General features: G+C 32.0%; 24 non-coding genes across 24 annotated transcripts; all 24 read left to right on the top strand.

The window, feature by feature from the left end:
* The first annotated feature begins 34 nt into the window (after positions 1-34).
* Positions 35-107, top strand: TRNAV-AAC (transfer RNA valine (anticodon AAC)). Its single transcript has one exon. It is a non-coding gene; the product is annotated as a tRNA-Val (tRNA).
* Positions 108-755: 648 nt separating this feature from the next.
* Positions 756-828, top strand: TRNAV-AAC (transfer RNA valine (anticodon AAC)). Its single transcript has one exon. It is a non-coding gene; the product is annotated as a tRNA-Val (tRNA).
* Positions 829-1,696: 868 nt separating this feature from the next.
* TRNAV-CAC (transfer RNA valine (anticodon CAC)) lies at positions 1,697-1,769 on the top strand. Its single transcript has one exon. It is a non-coding gene; the product is annotated as a tRNA-Val (tRNA).
* Positions 1,770-3,142: 1,373 nt separating this feature from the next.
* TRNAV-CAC (transfer RNA valine (anticodon CAC)) lies at positions 3,143-3,215 on the top strand. The gene has a single exon. It is a non-coding gene; the product is annotated as a tRNA-Val (tRNA).
* Positions 3,216-3,645: 430 nt separating this feature from the next.
* Positions 3,646-3,718, top strand: TRNAV-AAC (transfer RNA valine (anticodon AAC)). Its single transcript has one exon. It is a non-coding gene; the product is annotated as a tRNA-Val (tRNA).
* An 868-nt stretch (positions 3,719-4,586) lies between these two features.
* On the top strand, positions 4,587-4,659 carry TRNAV-CAC (transfer RNA valine (anticodon CAC)). Its single transcript has one exon. It is a non-coding gene; the product is annotated as a tRNA-Val (tRNA).
* A 433-nt stretch (positions 4,660-5,092) lies between these two features.
* TRNAV-AAC (transfer RNA valine (anticodon AAC)) lies at positions 5,093-5,165 on the top strand. Its single transcript has one exon. It is a non-coding gene; the product is annotated as a tRNA-Val (tRNA).
* Positions 5,166-5,810: 645 nt separating this feature from the next.
* TRNAV-AAC (transfer RNA valine (anticodon AAC)) lies at positions 5,811-5,883 on the top strand. Its single transcript has one exon. It is a non-coding gene; the product is annotated as a tRNA-Val (tRNA).
* Positions 5,884-6,532: 649 nt separating this feature from the next.
* TRNAV-AAC (transfer RNA valine (anticodon AAC)) lies at positions 6,533-6,605 on the top strand. Its single transcript has one exon. It is a non-coding gene; the product is annotated as a tRNA-Val (tRNA).
* Positions 6,606-7,250: 645 nt separating this feature from the next.
* On the top strand, positions 7,251-7,323 carry TRNAV-AAC (transfer RNA valine (anticodon AAC)). The gene has a single exon. It is a non-coding gene; the product is annotated as a tRNA-Val (tRNA).
* An 868-nt stretch (positions 7,324-8,191) lies between these two features.
* On the top strand, positions 8,192-8,264 carry TRNAV-CAC (transfer RNA valine (anticodon CAC)). Its single transcript has one exon. It is a non-coding gene; the product is annotated as a tRNA-Val (tRNA).
* A 429-nt stretch (positions 8,265-8,693) lies between these two features.
* Positions 8,694-8,766, top strand: TRNAV-AAC (transfer RNA valine (anticodon AAC)). Its single transcript has one exon. It is a non-coding gene; the product is annotated as a tRNA-Val (tRNA).
* Positions 8,767-9,634: 868 nt separating this feature from the next.
* Positions 9,635-9,707, top strand: TRNAV-CAC (transfer RNA valine (anticodon CAC)). Its single transcript has one exon. It is a non-coding gene; the product is annotated as a tRNA-Val (tRNA).
* Positions 9,708-10,137: 430 nt separating this feature from the next.
* On the top strand, positions 10,138-10,210 carry TRNAV-AAC (transfer RNA valine (anticodon AAC)). Its single transcript has one exon. It is a non-coding gene; the product is annotated as a tRNA-Val (tRNA).
* An 868-nt stretch (positions 10,211-11,078) lies between these two features.
* TRNAV-CAC (transfer RNA valine (anticodon CAC)) lies at positions 11,079-11,151 on the top strand. Its single transcript has one exon. It is a non-coding gene; the product is annotated as a tRNA-Val (tRNA).
* Positions 11,152-11,582: 431 nt separating this feature from the next.
* Positions 11,583-11,655, top strand: TRNAV-AAC (transfer RNA valine (anticodon AAC)). The gene has a single exon. It is a non-coding gene; the product is annotated as a tRNA-Val (tRNA).
* A 645-nt stretch (positions 11,656-12,300) lies between these two features.
* On the top strand, positions 12,301-12,373 carry TRNAV-AAC (transfer RNA valine (anticodon AAC)). Its single transcript has one exon. It is a non-coding gene; the product is annotated as a tRNA-Val (tRNA).
* Positions 12,374-13,242: 869 nt separating this feature from the next.
* TRNAV-CAC (transfer RNA valine (anticodon CAC)) lies at positions 13,243-13,507 on the top strand. Its single transcript has 2 exons — positions 13,243-13,279; positions 13,472-13,507. It is a non-coding gene; the product is annotated as a tRNA-Val (tRNA).
* Positions 13,508-14,155: 648 nt separating this feature from the next.
* Positions 14,156-14,228, top strand: TRNAA-AGC (transfer RNA alanine (anticodon AGC)). The gene has a single exon. It is a non-coding gene; the product is annotated as a tRNA-Ala (tRNA).
* Positions 14,229-15,096: 868 nt separating this feature from the next.
* Positions 15,097-15,169, top strand: TRNAV-CAC (transfer RNA valine (anticodon CAC)). Its single transcript has one exon. It is a non-coding gene; the product is annotated as a tRNA-Val (tRNA).
* A 430-nt stretch (positions 15,170-15,599) lies between these two features.
* Positions 15,600-15,672, top strand: TRNAV-AAC (transfer RNA valine (anticodon AAC)). The gene has a single exon. It is a non-coding gene; the product is annotated as a tRNA-Val (tRNA).
* Positions 15,673-16,384: 712 nt separating this feature from the next.
* Positions 16,385-16,457, top strand: TRNAV-AAC (transfer RNA valine (anticodon AAC)). Its single transcript has one exon. It is a non-coding gene; the product is annotated as a tRNA-Val (tRNA).
* A 648-nt stretch (positions 16,458-17,105) lies between these two features.
* On the top strand, positions 17,106-17,178 carry TRNAA-AGC (transfer RNA alanine (anticodon AGC)). Its single transcript has one exon. It is a non-coding gene; the product is annotated as a tRNA-Ala (tRNA).
* A 650-nt stretch (positions 17,179-17,828) lies between these two features.
* On the top strand, positions 17,829-17,901 carry TRNAV-AAC (transfer RNA valine (anticodon AAC)). The gene has a single exon. It is a non-coding gene; the product is annotated as a tRNA-Val (tRNA).
* Positions 17,902-18,695: the final 794 nt, after the last annotated feature.

The raw sequence follows: 18,695 nt of genomic DNA, 5'->3' as shown, positions 1-18,695 counted from the left end.
TCCAGACTAGATAGTGATGAGACCACGCGAGTCAGTTTCTGTAGTGTAGTGGTTATCACGTTCGCCTAACACGTGAAAGATCCCCAGTTCGAAACTGGGCAGAAACAATCTTTTAGCTTAAGAATTTTAAAACAATTAATTTTTGGGTAAAATGCTCAATAAAAATACAATCAGATAAAAAGTTTATTTTAGCATGCCATACTGAATGTCAAAGATCATTTTTTATTGGATGATGGTCTCAAATTTTTCATGTAGTATCTGTAGTGTAGTGATTTCATGTTTGCCTCACACGTGAAAGGTCCCCAGTTCGAAATTGGCAGAAACATATTTTGTTACCTAAACACTTTGAATTCAATAATTTATATTTTGATAACTATCTACTGTTGCATTGCTCAATGAAAAAGCAAGCAAAAAATCATATTGCAGAATATCAAAAGTCAGTTTCAATTCTACCATGCATATTGGATGGTGTTGCATTCATGAAGTACCTGTAGTGTAGAGTTATTCACATTTATCCAATATGCATAAGGTCCCCCTTCAAAATTGGTCAGAAATACATTAAAAAAAAATTTTTTTGTAAATACAATGATCAGAATTGATAATAAGTGAATGTGTCCTCTTGAAATGCAAAGTGGAAAAATAGCGTCAAAATTATTAGAAAATAGGAAAAAAAGTTTAGAAAAAATTATATTTCTAAGAAAAGCATGTGTCATGTGTACATCCAGACTAGATAGTGATGAAATGCACGAGAGTCAGTTTCTGTAGTGTAGTGGTTATCTCGTTCGCCTAACACGCGAAAGGTCCCCAGTTCGAAACTGGGCAGAAACAATCTTTTAGCTGTAGAATTTTAAAACAATTAATTTTTGGGTAAAATGCTCAATAAAAATACAATCAGATAAAAAGTTTATTTTAGCATGCCATACTGAATGTCAAAGATCATTTTTTACTGGATGATGGTCGCAAATTTTTCACGTAGTATCTGTAGTGTAGTGATTTCATGTTTGCCTCACGCGTGAAAGGTCCCCAGTTCGAAATTGGCAGAAACATATTTTGTTACCTAAACACTTTGAATTCAATAATTTATATTTTGATAACTATATACTGTTGCATTGCTCAATGAAAAAGCAAGCAAAAAATCATATTGCAGAATATCAAAAGTCAATTTCCCTTCTACCATGCATATTGGATGGTGTTGCATTCATGAAGTACCTGTAGTGAAGTATTATTCACATTTAGCCAATATGCATAAGGTTCCCCTTCAAAATTGGTCAGAAATACATTAAAAATAGATTTTTTTATTAAATACAATGATCAGAACTATTAATAAGTGAATGTGTCCTCTTGAAATGCAAAGTGGAAAAAATAGCATAGAAATTATTAGAAAATAGAAAAATAAGTTTAGAAAATTTTTTTCTAAGAAAACGGTTTGCCAATGGTACTTCCCGACTCCATAGTGATGAGATCTTCAAAAGTCAGTTTCTGTATTGTAGTGGTTATCACATTCGCCTAAAACACAAAAGGTCCCCAGTTCGAAACTAGGCAGAAATATGCTGTTATCTTTAGAATTTTAAATCAAGGGATTTTCGGTTGAAATGCCAAATAAAAATGCAATCATATAAAAAGTTTATTTCAGAATGCCATAATGTATGTCAAAGATCATTTTTTATTGGATGGCGGGAGATTCTGTTTTCATGTAGTTTCTGTAGTGTAGTGGTTATCACGTTCGCCTCACACGCGAAAGGTCCCCAGTTCGAAACTGGGCAGAAACATATTTTGTTACCTAAACACTTTGAATTCAATAATTTATATTTTGATAACTATCTACTGTTGCATTGCTCAATGAAAAAGCAAGCAAAAATCATATTGCAGAATATCAAAAGTCAATTTCCCTTCTACCATGCATTATTGGATGGTGTTGCATTCATGAAGTACCTGTAGTGTAGAGTTATTCACATTTACCCAATATGCATAAGGTCCCCCTTCAAAATTGGTCAGAAATACATTAAAAAAATATTTTTTTAAGTAAATACAATGATCAGAATTGATAATAAGTGAATGTGTCCTCTTGAAATGCAAAGTGGAAAAATAGCGTCAAAATTATTAGAAAATAGGAAAAAAAGTTTAGAAAAAATTATATTTCTAAGAAAAGCATGTGTCATTTGTACTTCCAGACTAGATAGTGATAGGACCCACAGGAGTCAGTTTCTGTAGTGTAGTGGTTATCACGTTCGCCTAACACGCTAAAGGTCCCCAGTTCAAAACTGCGCAAAAACAATCTTTTAGCTTTAGAATTTTAAAACAATGAATTTTTGGGTAAAATGCTCAATAAAAATACAATCAGATAAAAAGTTTATTTTAGCATGCCATACTGAATGTCAAAGATCATTTTTTATTGGATGATGGTCGCAAATTTTTCATGTAGTATCTGTAGTGTAGTGATTTCATGTTTGCCTCACACGTGAAAGGTCCCCAGTTCGAAATTGGCAGAAACATATTTTGTTACCTAAACACTTTGAATTCAATAATTTATATTTTGATAACTATATACTGTTGCATTGCTCAATGAAAAAGCAAGCAAAAAATCATATTGCAGAATATCAAAAGTCAATTTCCCTTCTACCATGCATATTGGATGGTGTTGCATTCATGAAGTACCTGTAGTGTAGAGTTATTCACATTTACCCAATATGCATAAGGTTCCCCTTCAAAATTGGTCAGAAATACATTAAAAATAGATTTTTTTATTAAATACAATGATCAGAACTATTAATAAGTGAATGTGTCTTCTTGAGATGCAAAGCGGAAAAAATAGCATAGAAATTATTAGAAAATAGAAAAATAAGTTTAGAAAAAAAAATTCTAAGAAAACGGTTTGCCAATGGTACTTCCCGACTCCATAGTGATGAGATCTTCAAAAGTCAGTTTCTGTATTGTAGTGGTTATCACATTCGCCTAAAACACAAAAGGTCCCCAGTTCGAAACTGGGCAGAAATATGCTGTTATCTTTAGAATTTTAAAACAAGGGATTTTTGGTTGAAATGCCAAATAAAAATGCAATCATATAAAAAGTTTATTTCAGAATGCCATAATGTATGTCAAAGATCATTTTTTATTGGATGGCGGGATATGCTGTTTCATTGTAGTTTCTGTAGTGTAGTGGTTATCACGTTCGCCTCACACGCGAGAGGTCCCCAGTTCGAAACTGGGCAGAAACATATTTTGTTACCTAAACACTTTGAATTCAATAATTTATATTTTGATAACTATCTACTGTTGCATTGCTCAATGAAAAAGCAAGCAAAAATCATATTGCAGAATATCAAAAGTCAATTTCCCTTCTACCATGCATATTGGATGGTGTTGCATTCATGAAGTACCTGTAGTGTAGAGTTATTCACATTTACCCAATATGCATAAGGTCTCCCTTCAAAATTGGTCAGAAATACATTCAAAAAATATTTTTTTATTAAATACAATGATCAGAATTGATAATAAGTGAATGTGTCCTCTTGAAATGCAAAGTGGAAAAATAGCGTCAAAATTATTAGAAAATAGGAAAAAAAAGTTTAGAAAAAATTATATTTCTAAGAAAAGCATGTGTCATTTGTACTTCCAGACTAGATAGTGATGGGACCACGCGAGTCAGTTTCTGTAGTGTAGTGGTTATCACGTTCGCCTAACACGTGAAAAATCCCCAGTTCGAAACTGGGCAGAAACAATCTTTTAGCTGTAGAATTTTAAAACAATTAATTTTTGGGTAAAATGCTCAATAAAAATACAATCAGATAAAAAGTTTATTTTAGCATGCCATACTGAATGTCAAAGATCATTTTTTACTGGATGATGGTCGCAAATTTTTCATGTAGTATCTGTAGTGTAGTGATTTCATGTTTGCCTCACGCGTGAAAGGTCCCCAGTTCGAAATTGGCAGAAACATATTTTGTTACCTAAACACTTTGAATTCAATAATTTATATTTTGATAACTATATACTGTTGCATTGCTCAATGAAAAAGCAAGCAAAAAATCATATTGCAGAATATCAAAAGTCAATTTCCCTTCTACCATGCATATTGGATGGTGTTGCATTCATGAAGTACCTGTAGTGAAGTATTATTCACATTTAGCCAATATGCATAAGGTTCCCCTTCAAAATTGGTCAGAAATACATTAAAAATAGATTTTTTTATTAAATACAATGATCAGAACTATTAATAAGTGAATGTGTCCTCTTGAAATGCAAAGTGGAAAAAATAGCATAGAAATTATTAGAAAATAGAAAAATAAGTTTAGAAAAAAAAATTCTAAGAAAACGGTTTGCCAATGGTACTTCCCGACTCCATAGTGATGAGATCTTCAAAAGTCAGTTTCTGTATTGTAGTGGTTATCACATTCGCCTAAAACACAAAAGGTCCCCAGTTCGAAACTAGGCAGAAATATGCTGTTATCTTTAGAATTTTAAATCAAGGGATTTTCGGTTGAAATGCCAAATAAAAATGCAATCATATAAAAAGTTTATTTCAGAATGCCATAATGTATGTCAAAGATCATTTTTTATTGGATGGCGGGAGATTCTGTTTTCATGTAGTTTCTGTAGTGTAGTGGTTATCACGTTCGCCTCACACGCGAAAGGTCCCCAGTTCGAAACTGGGCAGAAACATATTTTGTTACCTAAACACTTTGAATTCAATAATTTATATTTTGATAACTATCTACTGTTGCATTGCTCAATGAAAAAGCAAGCAAAAATCATATTGCAGAATATCAAAAGTCAATTTCCCTTCTACCATGCATTATTGGATGGTGTTGCATTCATGAAGTACCTGTAGTGTAGAGTTATTCACATTTACCCAATATGCATAAGGTCCCCCTTCAAAATTGGTCAGAAATACATTTTAAAAAAAAATTTTTTAAGTAAATACAATGATCAGAATTGATAATAAGTGAATGTGTCCTCTTGAAATGCAAAGTGGAAAAATAGCGTCAAAATTATTAGAAAATAGGAAAAAAAGTTTAGAAAAAATTATATTTCTAAGAAAAGCATGTGTCATTTGTACTTCCAGACTAGATAGTGATAGGACCCACAGGAGTCAGTTTCTGTAGTGTAGTGGTTATCATGTTCGCCTAACACGCTAAAGGTCCCCAGTTCAAAACTGGGCAAAAACAATCTTTTAGCTTTAGAATTTTAAAACAATGAATTTTTGGGTAAAATGCTCAATAAAAATACAATCAGATAAAAAGTTTATTTTAGCATGCCATACTGAATGTCAAAGATCATTTTTTATTGGATGATGGTTGCAAATTTTTCATGTAGTATCTGTAGTGTGGTGATTTCATGTTTGCCTCACACGTGAAAGGTCCCCAGTTCGAAATTGGCAGAAACATATTTTGTTACCTAAACACTTTGAATTCAATAATTTATATTTTGATAACTATATACTGTTGCATTGCTCGATGAAAAAGCAAGCAAAAAATCATATTGCAGAATATCAAAAGTCAATTTCCCTTCTACCATGCATATTGGATGGTGTTGCATTCATGAAGTACCTGTAGTGTAGAGTTATTCACATTTACCCAATATGCATAAGGTTCCCCTTCAAAATTGGTCAGAAATACATTAAAAAATTTTTTTTATTAAATACAATGATCAGAATTGATAATAAGTGAATGTGTCCTCTTGAAATGCAAAGTGGAAAAATAGCGTCAAAATTATTAGAAAATAGGAAAACAGTTTAGAAAAATTACATTTCTAAGAAAAGCATGTGTCATTTGTACTTCCAGACTAGATAGTGATGGGATCCACGAGAGTCAGTTTCTGTAGTGTAGTGGTTATCATGTTCGCCTAACACGCGAAAGTTCCCCAGTTCGAAACTGGGCAGAAACAATCTTTTAGCTTTAGAATTTTAAAACAATGAATTTTTGGGTAAAATGCTCAATAAAAATACAATCAGATAAAAAGTTTATTTTAGCATGCCATACTGAATGTCAAAGATCATTTTTTATTGGATGATGGTCGCAAATTTTTCATGTAGTATCTGTAGTGTGGTGATTTCATGTTTGCCTCACACGTGAAAGGTCCCCAGTTCGAAATTGGCAGAAACATATTTTGTTACCTAAACACTTTGAATTCAATAATTTATATTTTGATAAATATATACTGTTGCATTGCTCAATGAAAAAGCAAGCAAAAAATCATATTGCAGAATATCAAAAGTCAATTTCCCTTCTACCATGCATATTGGATGGTGTTGCATTCATGAAGTACCTGTAGTGTAGAGTTATTCACATTTACCCAATATGCATAAGGTCCCCCTTCAAAATTGGTCAGAAATACATTCAAAAAATTTTTTTTTAGTAAATACAATGATCAGAATTGATAATAAGTGAATGTGTCCTCTTGAAATGCAAAGTGGAAAAATAGCGTCAAAATTATTAGAAAATAGGAAAAAAAGTTTAGAAAAAATTATATTTCTAAGAAAAGCATGTGTCATTTGTACTTCCAGACTAGATAGTGATGGGCCCCACAAGAGTCAGTTTCTGTAGTGTAGTGGTTATCATGTTCGCCTAACACGCGAAAGGTCCCCAGTTCAAAACTGGGCAGAAACAATCTTTTAGCTTTAGAATTTTAAAACAATGAATTTTTGGGTAAAATGCTCAATAAAAATACAATCAGATAAAAAGTTTATTTTAACATGCCATACTGAATGTCAAAGATCATTTTTTATTGGATGATGGTCGCAAATTTTTCATGTAGTATCTGTAGTGTGGTGATTTCATGTTTGCCTCACACGTGAAAGGTCCCCAGTTCGAAATTGGCAGAAACATATTTTGTTACCTAAACACTTTGAATTCAATAATTTATATTTTGATAACTATATACTGTTGCATTGCTCAATGAAAAAGCAAGCAAAAAATCATATTGCAGAATATCAAAAGTCAATTTCCCTTCTACCATGCATATTGGATGGTGTTGCATTCATGAAGTACCTGTAGTGTAGAGTTATTCACATTTACCCAATATGCATAAGGTCCCCCTTCAAAATTGGTCAGAAATACATTAAAATTTTTTTTTTAGTAAATACAATGATCAGAATTGATAATAAGTGAATGTGTCCTCTTGAAATGCAAAGTGGAAAAATAGCGTCAAAATTATTAGAAAATAGGAAAAAAGTTTAGAAAAATTAAATTTCTAAGAAAAGCATGTGTCATTTGTACTTCCAAACTAGATAGTGATGGGATCCACGAGAGTCAGTTTCTGTAGTGTAGTGGTTATCACATTCGCCTAACACGCGAAAGGTCCCCAGTTCGAAACTGGGCAGAAACAATCTTTTAGCTGTAGAATTTTAAAACAATGAATTTTTGGGTAAAATGCTCAATAAAAATACAATCAGATAAAAAGTTTATTTTAGCATGCCATACTGAATGTCAAAGATCATTTTTTATTGGATGATGGTCGCAAATTTTTCATGTAGTATCTGTAGTGTAGTGATTTCATGTTTGCCTCACACGTGAAAGGTCCCCAGTTCGAAATTGGCAGAAACATATTTTGTTACCTAAACACTTTGAATTCAATAATTTATATTTTGATAAATATATACTGTTGCATTGCTCAATGAAAAAGCAAGCAAAAAATCATATTGCAGAATATCAAATGTCAATTTCCCTTCTACCATGCATATTGGATGGTGTTGCATTCATGAAGTACCTGTAGTGTAGTAATATTCACATTTAGCGAATATGCATAAGGTTCCCCTTCAAAATTGGTCAGAAATACATTAAAAATAGATTTTTTTATTAAATACAATGATCAGAACTATTAATAAGTGAATGTGTCCTCTTGAAATGCAAAGTGGAAAAAATAGCATAGAAATTATTAGAAAATAGAAAAATAAGTTTAGAAAAAAAAATTCTAAGAAAACGGTTTGCCAATGGTACTTCCCGACTCCATAGTGATGAGATCTTCAAAAGTCAGTTTCTGTATTGTAGTGGTTATCACATTTGCCTAAAACACAAAAGGTCCCCAGTTCGAAACTGGGCAGAAATGTGCTGTTATCTTTAGAATTTTAAAACAAGGGATTTTTGGTTGAAATGCCAAATAAAAATGCAATCATATAAAAAGTTTATTTCAGAATGCCATAATGTATGTCAAAGATCAATTTTTATTGGATGGCGGGAGATGCTGTTTCCATGTAGTTTCTGTAGTGTAATGGTTATCACTTTCGCCTCACACGCGAAAGGTCCTCAGTTCAAAACTGGGCAGAAACATATTTTGATACCTAAACACTTTGAATTCAATAATTTATATTTTGATAACTATCTACTGTTGCATTGCTCAATGAAAAAGCAAGCAAAAATCATATTGCAGAATATCAAAAGTCAATTTCCCTTCTACCATGCATATTGGATGCTGTTGCATTCATGAAGTACCTGTAGTGTAGAGTTATTCACATTTACCCAATATGCATAAGGTCCCCCTTCAAAATTGGTCAGAAATACATTAAAAAAAGATTTTTTTAGTAAATACAATGATCAGAATTGATAATAAGTGAATGTGTCCTCTTGAAATGCAAAGTGGAAAAATAGCGTCAAAATTATTAGAAAATAGGAAAAAAGTTTAGAACAAATTATATTTCTAAGAAAAGCATGTGTCATTTGTACTTCCAGACTAGATAGTGATGGAACCCACAAGAGTCAGTTTCTGTAGTGTAGTGGTTATCACGTTCACCTAACACGCGAAAGGTCCCCAGTTCAAAACTGGGCAGAAACAATCTTTTAGCTTTAGAATTTTAAAACAATGAATTTTTGGGTAAAATGCTCAATAAAAATACAATCAGATAAAAAGTTTATTTTAGCATGCCATACTGAATGTCAAAGATCATTTTTTATTGGATGATGGTCGCAAATTTTTCATGTAGTATCTGTAGTGTAGTGATTTCATGTTTGCCTCACACGTGAAAGGTCCCCAGTTCGAAATTGGCAGAAACATATTTTGTTACCTAAACACTTTGAATTCAATAATTTATATTTTGATAACTATATACTGTTGCATTGCTCAATGAAAAAGCAAGCAAAAAATCATATTGCAGAATATCAAATGTCAATTTCCCTTCTACCATGCATATTGGATGGTGTTGCATTCATGAAGTACCTGTAGTGTAGTAATATTCACATTTAGCGAATATGCATAAGGTTCCCCTTCAAAATTGGTCAGAAATACATTAAAAATAGATTTTTTTATTAAATACAATGATCAGAACTATTAATAAGTGAATGTGTCCTCTTGAAATGCAAAGTGGAAAAAATAGCATAGAAATTATTAGAAAATAGAAAAATAAGTTTAGAAAAAAAAATTCTAAGAAAACGGTTTGCCAATGGTACTTCCCGATTCCATAGTGATGAGATCTTCAAAAGTCAGTTTCTGTATTGTAGTGGTTATCACATTTGCCTAAAACACAAAAGGTCCCCAGTTCGAAACTGGGCAGAAATGTGCTGTTATCTTTAGAATTTTAAAACAAGGGATTTTTGGTTGAAATGCCAAATAAAAATGCAATCATATAAAAAGTTTATTTCAGAATGCCATAATGTATGTCAAAGATCAATTTTTATTGGATGGCGGGAGATGCTGTTTCCATGTAGTTTCTGTAGTGTAATGGTTATCACTTTCGCCTCACACGCGAAAGGTCCTCAGTTCAAAACTGGGCAGAAACATATTTTGATACCTAAACACTTTGAATTCAATAATTTATATTTTGATAACTATCTACTGTTGCATTGCTCAATGAAAAAGCAAGCAAAAATCATATTGCAGAATATCAAAAGTCAATTTCCCTTCTACCATGCATATTGGATGGTGTTGCATTCATGAAGTACCTGTAGTGTAGAGTTATTCACATTTACCCAATATGCATAAGGTCCCCCTTCAAAATCGGTCAGAAATACATTAAAAAAAGATTTTTTTAGTAAATACAATGATCAGAATTGATAATAAGTGAATGTGTCCTCTTGAAATGCAAAGTGGAAAAATAGCGTCAAAATTATTAGAAAATAGGAAAAAAAGTTTAGAAAAAATTATATTTCTAAGAAAAGCATGTGTCATTTGTACTTCCAGACTAGATAGTGATGGAACCCACAAGAGTCAGTTTCTGTAGTGTAGTGGTTATCACGTTCGCCTAACACGCGAAAGGTCCCCAGTTCGAAACTGGGCAGAAACAATCTTTTAGCTTTAGAATTTTAAAACAATGAATTTTTGGGTAAAATGCTCAATAAAAATACAATCAGATAAAAAGTTTATTTTAGCATGCCATACTGAATGTCAAAGATCATTTTTTATTGGATGATGGTCGCAAATTTTTCATGTAGTATCTGTAGTGTAGTGATTTCATGTTTGCCTCACACGTGAAAGGTCCCCAGTTCGAAATTGGCAGAAACATATTTTGTTACCTAAACACTTTGAATTCAATAATTTATATTTTGATAACTATATACTGTTGCATTGCTCAATAAAAAAGCAAGCAAAAAATCATATTGCAGAATATCAAAAGTCAATTTCCCTTCTACCATGCATATTGGATGGTGTTGCATTCATGAAGTACCTGTAGTGTAGTATTATTCACATTTAGCGAATATGCATAAGGTTCCCCTTCAAAATTGGTCAGAAATACATTAAAAATAGATTTTTTTATTAAATACAATGATCAGAACTATTAATAAGTGAATGTGTCCTCTTGAAATGCAAAGTGGAAAAAATAGCATAGAAATTATTAGAAAATAGAAAAATAAGTTTAGAAAAAAAAATTCTAAGAAAATGGTTTGCCAATGGTACTTCCCGACTCCATAGTGATGAGATCTTCAAAAGTCAGTTTCTGTATTGTAGTGGTTATCACATTCGCCTAAAACACAAAAGGTCCCCAGTTCGAAACTGGGCAGAAATGTGCTGTTATCTTTAGAATTTTAAAACAAGGGATTTTTGGTTGAAATGCCAAATAAAAATGCAATCATATAAAAAGTTTATTTCAGAATGCCATAATGTATGTCAAAGATCAATTTTTATTGGATGGCGGGAGATGCTGTTTCCATGTAGTTTCTGTAGTGTAATGGTTATCACTTTCGCCTCACACGCGAAAGGTCCTCAGTTCAAAACTGGGCAGAAACATATTTTGTTACCTAAACACTTTGAATTCAATAATTTATATTTTGATAACTATCTACTGTTGCATTGCTCAATGAAAAAGCAAGCAAAAATCATATTGCAGAATATCAAAAGTCAATTTCCCTTCTACCATGCATATTGGATGGTGTTGCATTCATGAAGTACCTGTAGTGTAGAGTTATTCACATTTACCCAATATGCATAAGGTCCTCCTTCAAAATTGGTCAGAAATACATTAAAAAAAGATTTTTTTTAGAAAATACAATGATCAGAATTGATAATAAGTGAATGTGTCCTCTTGAAATGCAAAGTGGAAAAATAGCGTCAAAATTATTAGAAAATAGGAAAAAAAGTTTAGAAAAAATTATATTTCTAAGAAAAGCATGTGTCATTTGTACTTCCAGACTAGATAGTGATGGGACCCACAAGAGTCAGTTTCTGTAGTGTAGTGGTTATCACGTTCGCCTAACACGCGAAAGGTCCCCAGTTCAAAACTGGGCAGAAACAATCTTTTAGCTTTAGAATTTTAAAACAATGAATGTTTGGGTAAAATGCTCAATAAAAATACAATCAGATAAAAAGTTTATTTTAGCATTCCATACTGAATGTCAAAGATCATTTTTTATTGGATGATGGTCGCAAATTTTTCATGTAGTATCTGTAGTGTGGTGATTTCATGTTTGCCTCACACGTGAAAGGTCCCCAGTTCGAAATTGGCAGAAACATATTTTGTTACCTAAACACTTTGAATTCAATAATTTATATTTTGATAACTATATACTGTTGCATTGCTCAATGAAAAAGCAAGCAAAAAATCATATTGCAGAATATCAAAAGTCAATTTCCCTTCTACCATGCATATTGGATGGTTTTGCATTCATGAAGTACCTGTAGTGTAGAGTTATTCACATTTACCCAATATGCATAAGGTCCCCCTTCAAAATTGGTCAGAAATACATTAAAAAAATTTTTTTAGTAAATACAATGATCAGAATTGATAATAAGTGAATGTGTCCTCTTGAAATGCAAAGTGGAAAAATAGCGTCAAAATTATTAGAAAATAGGAAAAAAGTTTAGAAAAATTACATTTCTAAGAAAAGCATGTGTCATTTGTACTTCCAGACTAGATAGTGATGAGATCCACGAGAGTCAGTTTCTGTAGTGTAGTGGTTATCACGTTCGCCTAACACGCGAAAGGTCCCCAGTTCGAAACTGGGCAGAAACAATCTTTTAGCTTTAGAATTTTAAAACAATTAATTTTTGGGTAAAATGCTCAATAAAAATACAATCAGATAAAAAGTTTATTTTAGCATGCCATACTGAATGTCAAAGATCATTTTTTATTGGATGATGGTCGCAAATTATTCATGTAGTATCTGTAGTGTAGTGATTTCATGTTTGCCTCACACGTGAAAGGTCCCCAGTTCGAAATTGGCAGAAACATATTTTGTTACCTAAACACTTTGAATTCAATAATTTATATTTTGATAACTATATACTGTTGCATTGCTCAATGAAAAAGCAAGCAAAAAATCATATTGCAGAATATCAAAAGTCAATTTCCCTTCTACCATGCATATTGGATGGTGTTGCATTCATGAAGAACCTGTAGTGTAGTATTATTCACATTTAGCCAATATGCATAAGGTTCCCCTTCAAAATTGGTCAGAAATATATTAAAAATAGATTTTTTTTATTAAATACAATGATCAGAACTATTAATAAGTGAATGTGTCCTCTTGAAATGCAAAGTGGACAAAATAGCATAGAAATTATTAGAAAATAGAAAAATAAGTTTAGAAAAAAAAATTCTATGAAAACGGTTTGCCAATGGTACTTCCCGACTCCATAGTGATGAGATCTTCAAAAGTCAGTTTCTGTATTTTAGTGGTTATCACATTCGCCTAAAACACAAAAGGTCCCCAGTTCGAAACTGGGCAGAAATGTGCTGTTATCTTTAGAATTTTAAAACAAGGGATTTTTGGTTGAAATGCCAAATAAAAATGCAATCATATAAAAAGTTTATTTCAGAATGCCATAATGTATGTCAAAGATCATTTTTTATTGGATGGCGGGAGATGCTGTTTTCATGTAGTTTCTGTAGTGTAGTGGTTATCACGTTTGCCTCACACGCGAAAGGTCCCCAGTTCTAAACTGTGCAGAAACATATTTTGTTACCTAAACTCTTTGAATTCAATAATTTATATTTTGATAACTATCTACTGTTGCATTGCTCAATGAAAAAGCAAGCAAAAATCATATTGCAGAATATCAAAAGTCAATTTCCCTTCTACCATGAATATTGGATATCGTTCGCCTAACACGCGAAAGGTCCCCAGTTCGAAACTGGGCAGAAACAATCTTTTAGCTTTAGAATTTTAAAACAATGAATTTTTGGGTAAAATGCTCAATAAAAATACTATCAGATAAAAAGTTTATTTTAGCATGCCATACTGAATGTCAAAGATCATTTTTTATTGGATGATGGTCGCAAATTTTTCATGTAGTATCTGTAGTGTAGTGATTTCATGTTTGCCTCACACGTGAAAGGTCCCCAGTTCGAAATTGGCAGAAACATATTTTGTTACCTAAACACTTTGAATTCAATAATTTATATTTTGATAACTATATACTGTTGCATTGCTCAATGAAAAAGCAAGCAAAAAATCATATTGCAGAATATCAAAAGTCAATTTCCCTTCTACCATGCATATTGGATGGTGTTGCATTCATGAAGTACCTGTAGTGTAGAGTTATTCACATTTACCCAATATGCATAAGGTCCCCCTTCAAAATTGGTCAGAAATACATTAAAAAATATTTTTTTAGTAAATACAATGATCAGAATTGATAATAAGTGAATGTGTCCTCTTGAAATGCAAAGTGGAAAAATAGCGTCAAAATTATTAGAAAATAGGAAAAAAAGTTTAGAAAAAATTATATTTCTAAGAAAAGCATGTGTCATGTGTACATCCAGACTAGATAGTGATGAAATTCACGAGAGTCAGTTTCTGTAGTGTAGTGGTTATCTCGTTCGCCTAGCACGCGAAAGGTCCCCAGTTCGAAACTGGGCAGAAACAATCTTTTAGCTGTAGAATTTTAAAACAATTAATTTTTGGGTAAAATGCTCAATAAAAATACAATCAGATAAAAAGTTTATTTTAGCATGCCATACTGAATGTCAAAGATCATTTTTTACTGGATGATGGTCGCAAATTTTTCATGTAGTATCTGTAGTGTAGTGATTTCATGTTTGCCTCACGCGTGAAAGGTCCCCAGTTCGAAATTGGCAGAAACATATTTTGTTACCTAAACACTTTGAATTCAATAATTTATATTTTGATAACTATATACTGTTGCATTGCTCAATGAAAAAGCAAGCAAAAAATCATATTGCAGAATATCAAAAGTCAATTTCCCTTCTACCATGCATATTGGATGGTGTTGCATTCATGAAGTACCTGTAGTGTAGTATTATTCACATTTAGCCAATATGCATAAGGTTCCCCTTCAAAATTGGTCAGAAATACATTAAAAATAGATTTTTTTATTAAATACAATGATCAGAACTATTAATAAGTGAATGTGTCCTCTTGAAATGCAAAGTGGAAAAAATAGCATAGAAATTATTAGAAAATAGAAAAATAAGTTTAGAAAAAAAAATTCTAAGAAAACGGTTTGCCAATGGTACTTCCCGACTCCATAGTGATGAGATCTTCAAAAGTCAGTTTCTGTATTGTAGTGGTTATCACATTCGCCTTAAACACAAAAGGTCCCCAGTTCGAAACTAGGCAGAAATATGCTGTTATCTTTAGAATTTTAAATCAAGGGATTTTCGGTTGAAATGCCAAATAAAAATGCAATCATATAAAAAGTTTATTTCAGAATGCCATAATGTATGTCAAAGATCATTTTTTATTGGATGGCGGGAGATTCTGTTTTCATGTAGTTTCTGTAGTGTAGTGGTTATCACGTTCGCCTCACACGCGAAAGGTCCCCAGTTCGAAACTGGGCAGAAACATATTTTGTTACCTAAACACTTTGAATTCAATAATTTATATTTTGATAACTATCTACTGTTGCATTGCTCAATGAAAAAGCAAGCAAAAATCATATTGCAGAATATCAAAAGTCAATTTCCCTTCTACCATGCATATTGGATGGTGTTGCATTCATGAAGTACCTGTAGTGTAGAGTTATTCACATTTACCCAATATGCATAAGGTCCCCCTTCAAAATTGGTCAGAAATACATTAAAAAAAAATTTTTTTAGTAAATACAATGATCAGAATTGATAATAAGTGAATGTGTCCTCTTGAAATGCAAAGTGGAAAAATAGCGTCAAAATTATTAGAAAATAGGAAAAAAAGTTTAGAAAAAATCATATTTCTAAGAAAAGCATGTGTCATTTGTACTTCCAGACTAGATAGTGATGGAATCCACAAGTGTCAGTTTCTGTAGTGTAGTGGTTATCACGTTCGCATAACACGCGAAAGGTCCCCAGTTCGAAACTGGGCAGAAACAATCTTTTAGCTTTAGAATTTTAAAACAATGAATTTTTGGGTAAAATGCTCAATAAAAATACAATCAGATAAAAAGTTTATTTTAGCATGCCATACTGAATATCAAAGATCATTTTTTATTGGATGATGGTCTCAAATTTTTCATGTAGTATCTGTAGTGTAGTGATTTCATGTTTACCTCACACGTGAAAGGTCCCCAGTTCGAAATTGGCAGAAACAATTGTAGTGGTTATCACGTTCGCCTCACACGCGAGAGGTCCCCAGTTCGAAACTGGGCAGAAACATATTTTGTTACCTAAACACTTTGAATTCAATAATTTATATTTTGATAACTATCTACTGTTGCATTGCTCAATGAAAAAGCAAGCAAAAATCATATTGCAGAATATCAAAAGTCAATTTCCCTTCTACCATGCATATTGGATGGTGTTGCATTCATGAAGTACCTGTAGTGTAGAGTTATTCACATTTACCCAATATGCATAAGGTCCCCCTTCAAAATTGGTCAGAAATACATTCAAAAAATATTTTTTTAGTAAATACAATGATCAGAATTGATAATAAGTGAATGTGTCCTCTTGAAATGCAAAGTGGAAAAATAGCGTCAAAATTATTAGAAAATAGGAAAAAAAGTTTAGAAAAAATTATATTTCTAAGAAAAGCATGTGTCATTTGTACTTCCAGACTAGATAGTGATGGGACCACGCGAGTCAGTTTCTGTAGTGTAGTGGTTATCACGTTCGCCTAACACGTGAAAGATCCCCAGTTCGAAACTGGGCAGAAACAATCTTTTAGCTTTAGAATTTTAAAACAATTAATTTTTGGGTAAAATGCTCAATAAAAATACAATCAGATAAAAAGTTTATTTTAGCATGCCATACTGAATGTCAAAGATCATTTTTTACTGGATGATGGTCGCAAATTTTTCATGTAGTATCTGTAGTGTAGTGATTTCATGTTTGCCTCACACGTGAAAGGTCCCCAGTTCGAAATTGACAGAAACATATTTTGTTACCTAAACACTTTGAATTCAATAATTTATATTTTGATAACTATCTACTGTTGCATTGCTCAATGAAAAAGCAAGCAAAAAATCATATTGCAGAATATCAAAAGTCAGTTTCAATTCTACCATGCATATTGGATGGTGTTGCATTCATGAAGTACCTGTAGTGTAGAGTTATTCACATTTATCCAATATGCATAAGGTCCCCCTTCAAAATTGGTCAGAAATACATTAAAAAAATTTTTTTTAGTAAATACAATGATCAGAATTGATAATAAGTGAATGTGTCCTCTTGAAATGCAAAGTGGAAAAATAGCGTCAAAATTATTAGAAAATAGGAAAAAAAGTTTAGAAAAAATTATATTTCTAAGAAAAGCATGTGTCATGTGTACATCCAGACTAGATAGTGATGAAATTCACGAGAGTCAGTTTCTGTAGTGTAGTGGTTATCTCGTTCGCCTAGCACGCGAAAGGTCCCCAGTTCGAAACTGGGCAGAAACAATCTTTTAGCTGTAGAATTTTAAAACAATTAATTTTTGGGTAAAATGCTCAATAAAAATACAATCAGATAAAAAGTTTATTTTAGCATGCCATACTGAATGTCAAAGATCATTTTTTACTGGATGATGGTCGCAAATTTTTCATGTAGTATCTGTAGTGTAGTGATTTCATGTTTGCCTCACGCGTGAAAGGTCCCCAGTTCGAAATTGGCAGAAACATATTTTGTTACCTAAACACTTTGAATTCAATAATTTATATTTTGATAACTATATACTGTTGCATTGCTCAATGAAAAAGCAAGCAAAAAATCATATTGCAGAATATCAAAAGTCAATTTCCCTTCTACCATGCATATTGGATGGTGTTGCATTCATGAAGTACCTGTAGTGTAGTATTATTCACATTTAGCCAATATGCATAAGGTTCCCCTTCAAAATTGGTCAGAAATACATTAAAAATAGATTTTTTTATTAAATACAATGATCAGAACTATTAATAAGTGAATGTGTCCTCTTGAAATGCAAAGTGGAAAAAATAGCATAGAAATTATTAGAAAATAGAAAAATAAGTTTAGAAAAAATTATATTTCTAAGAAAAGCATGTGTCATTTGTACTTCCAGACTAGATAGGGATGGGATCCACAAGAGTCAGTTTCTGTAGTGTAGTGGTTATCACATTCGCCTAACACGCGAAAGGTCCCCAGTTCGAAACTGGGCAGAAACAATCTTTTAGCTTTAGAATTTTAAAACAATGAATTTTTGGGTAAAATGCTCAATAAAAATACAATCAGATAAAAAGTTTATTTTAGCATGCCATACTGAATGTCAAAGATCATTTTTTATTGGATGATGGTCGCAAATTTTTCATGTAGTATCTGTAGTGTAGTGATTTCATGTTTGCCTCACACGTGAAAGGTCCCCAGTTCGAAATTGGCAGAAACATATTTTGTTACCTAAACACTTTGAATTCAATAATTTATATTTTGATAACTATATACTGTTGCATTGCTCAATGAAAAAGCAAGCAAAAAATCATATTGCAGAATATCAAAAGTCAATTTCCCTTCTACCATGCATATTGGATGGTGTTGCATTCATGAAGTACCTGTAGTGTAGTATTATTCACATTTAGCCAATATGCATAAGGTTCCCCTTCAAAATTGGTCAGAAATACATTAAAAATAGATTTTTTTATTAAATACAATGATCAGAACTATTAATAAGTGAATGTGTCCTCTTGAAATGCAAAGTGGAAAAAATAGCATAGAAATTATTAGAAAATAGAAAAATAAGTTTAGAAAAAAAAATTCTAAGAAAACGGTTTGCCAATGGTACTTCCCGACTCCATAGTGATGAGATCTTCAAAAGTCAGTTTCTGTATTGTAGTGGTTATCACATTCGCCTAAAACACAAAAGGTCCCCAGTTCGAAACTAGGCAGAAATATGCTGTTATCTTTAGAATTTTAAATCAAGGGATTTTCGGTTGAAATGCCAAATAAAAATGCAATCATATAAAAA

The sequence above is a fragment of the Pseudophryne corroboree genome, chromosome 4 (genome assembly GCF_028390025.1).
Source record: "Pseudophryne corroboree isolate aPseCor3 chromosome 4, aPseCor3.hap2, whole genome shotgun sequence".
NCBI lineage: Eukaryota > Metazoa > Chordata > Amphibia > Anura > Myobatrachidae > Pseudophryne > Pseudophryne corroboree.
This window is presented reverse-complemented; position numbering and strand designations above follow the sequence as displayed.